Source organism: Cynara cardunculus, unplaced genomic scaffold (genome assembly GCF_001531365.2).
Source record: "Cynara cardunculus var. scolymus isolate 2C unplaced genomic scaffold, CcrdV1 Un_Scaffold_818, whole genome shotgun sequence".
Classification (NCBI taxonomy): Eukaryota; Viridiplantae; Streptophyta; class Magnoliopsida; order Asterales; family Asteraceae; genus Cynara; species Cynara cardunculus.
The window spans coordinates 162,560-165,414 of NW_020200625.1; the positions used below are offsets into that span (position 1 = coordinate 162,560).

The 2,855-nt window shown below is 37.1% G+C and overlaps 1 long non-coding RNA gene across 1 annotated transcript in view; it reads right to left on the reverse strand.

Annotated features, from left to right (window-relative positions):
- Positions 1-1,380: 1,380 nt before the first annotated feature.
- The window catches only part of LOC112501999, a 3,504-nt gene continuing 2,029 nt past the window's right edge, over positions 1,381-2,855 (reverse strand). The window contains exons 2-3 of the long non-coding RNA XR_003067599.1: positions 2,365-2,417; positions 1,381-1,418 (exon numbers count right to left, since the gene is read on the reverse strand). This is a non-coding gene — a long non-coding RNA (uncharacterized LOC112501999). The remainder of the gene's footprint in view (positions 1,419-2,364; positions 2,418-2,855) is intronic.

The following is a 2,855-nucleotide window of genomic DNA, read 5'->3' on the forward strand; positions in this document are numbered from 1 at the left end:
TTCTCAAAATGGTCCCAAACTTGAGATCTGGATTCTAATGTTTTCCTTTTTCTAGTACTTTCCGGAATAGATTGACTTACGGTAGGATTAGATTGTGAAGGAGGAGCTTGATGATGACTGTTACTTCCGGACTGAGACGTGCTAATTTTTTCCATCTACAATTGTAAACAATCTAAAAATATATCAATATGCTAGAAGGCAAAGGTATGCCAATTTCTGTCACTGATATCTTCGGTAATTCRTATATTGCTTGTCATTTTTCCTAGCCTATCGAAGAAGCTTAAGCATAAACTTGTTCATGTTCGAATTCAAATCATAAGCTGGTGATTTTCATTGTTTAGTGTTATAGGAGCACATATCTCACAAGTGAACAGAATTATGTTCACAAGTGAACAGATTATGTTGACAGATTATGTTGACAAGTTCATGTTGAACAGATTGTTTACATTATAGCTGGTGATTTTCATTGGCATGTTGCTCCTGTCACAAGTTCATGTATATTGAATTATCTCATGTTCTTCTCTTGGTTAAGTTCATGTACATTAGTTATGTTATCCTTTTGGTTGATTTTRGATGGTCATGAACAAAAACTACATATTCACGGAAAACCCAGAACTAGTGATAATACTTGTTGTAAACAATCTAAAACAGACCCTGACTTGTAAACAAAAACTCCAACGCCATGAGTGAAATTGTAAACAATCTAAAACAGACCCTGACTTGTGAAGAAGTTCTGGGAAGTCTTGAAAATTTTGAAGATTTCCATAAGCAAGAGAGGGAGCGATAAAGTTAAATTATATATACACACACATATAAATCAAGGAAACACACATATAAATCAAGGAATTAAACCTGTAAATCAAGCAAGAGAGGGAGCGATATCGTGACACATATAAATGACATAGAAGCTGAAGGCATTGACACATATAAATCAAGGAATTAAACCTATGTAGTGTGTATTGTGTAGAACGAGCAGCGTCGGGTGCAGGCAGCAGCGTCGGAGTCGGTCGCCGGCCAGCAGAGTCGGAGTCGGTCGTCGGAGAGTAGCGTCGGGTGCAGGCAGCAGGCGTGCAGCAGCGTCGACCGTCGGGTGCAGGCGTGCAGCAGAATCGGGTTTGGGAAAATCGGTCGGGACTATGAGGATTCACTAAGCCCTAATCTAAGCACAACCCTAATTTACTTTACGCTAAGGCTTTTCATTGAATCGGGTTTCGGGCGGGTTCGGGTGGTGGGTTATGAGACCCTACCCGATCCCCTATACCCGATATATATGTCGGATTCGGATATCGGGTCAATTCGGGTCTATTTTTGTCGGTTCGGATCGGGTCAATTCGGTCGGGTAATTCGGGTAGTTCGGGTTGGGCGGGTTTTTGCACAGCCCTACTCTCTGTCACAAAACCTAGCATCCCCTTGATTACCTGCCGTGAGGAATAGAAGAAAACACAGCTGAGCCAAATGCCCAGTGAACGGATAAACAAATATAGAAAAATGGTAATACAAACATGCCAAAATTATCTCAAGACATCAAACCCAACGAGTACCAAAATCTTAGAAAATCAACAAATAACATAATCATACGAAATCATATGAAGGGACAAATCGAGCTCGAAAACGCATACACTTGCATATTAACTAATAGGACAAGTGTCAGACATATGGCCACACAAGCCTGTACGTTGGACTGCAGATCCACACGTACCAAATGTGAGATGTGGCGTTGGACACTACAACGACATCCACCCTACAAAAGAATCACAGGTGCTAGGGCCGACCCATACGCCTCCTAAATCGAATATCCATCACACCAAAATAGCTCAGAGCACCAAAAGAGGAGACGTCGTGGACTGATCACACTGCCACGGTTAGTGTCACGCCATCGATGCCACAATGACGTGCCTATGGTACCCCCATAGGTGGTTAGTAGCTCGAGTTACCCAGAGTTGAGTTGTCACAACGAATGTGACGTTATACGTCTTACATATGGCAATAAATGACGATGTCAAACGAAAAGTCAAACATAAGTCAAGTAAGGAGTGGATCAATTCGAAAAATACATAATCGATCAAATGTACCAACATATGTACTTTTAGAGGTAAAAATCATACCAAAATGTTACCAAACAAATAAACGTATTATTTTGGAGAAAACACATACTTGTACCAACATCGACCCACTTAAATAACATGATTAGAAAGTGGCTTTCTTACGATATGTATGACATAGAACAATTGCAAGTGAATGAAAATGCGGTACAAAAATGATATCAATAATCGTGAGTCAATCAATCCGAGTTGAAAGAAAGCTTAAGGGCTCGTAAACAAATGTATACGAATCAAATGAATGAATAGAATTAAGAACCCGTACCTTAAACTTCACAAAACTTATCGATTCCCCAAATTTATTCCTTTATATATGCCCTAAACAAGCACCCAAACTTACTATTAATCCTAACTGATAACTTGATGGCAAAACGAAACTAAATCACTTTAACGACTAATAATGTAATTAAACTCAACTAAATCCTATCAATATATATATATATATATGTATATATATATATATATACTATCTTATAAAGCATTTGGCTAAAACTCTTAAAAACTCTTAAAACTCTTAAAAACTCTTAAACCCGTTCATTCTTATCCGATTTCATCCCATATCTGAATTCGTGTAACTAACTGCAGGTAAACACAATCAAATACAAGATAAACATCTAATTTTAAATATAAAAAATCTAAAATATAATTTATATAATCGTTAAATTCTAACAGAATACTTAATTATTATCTTTATAAAATTTATAATATTAAACCAAAAATAAATTGTTTTATTATTAAACTTAAATTAAATTATAT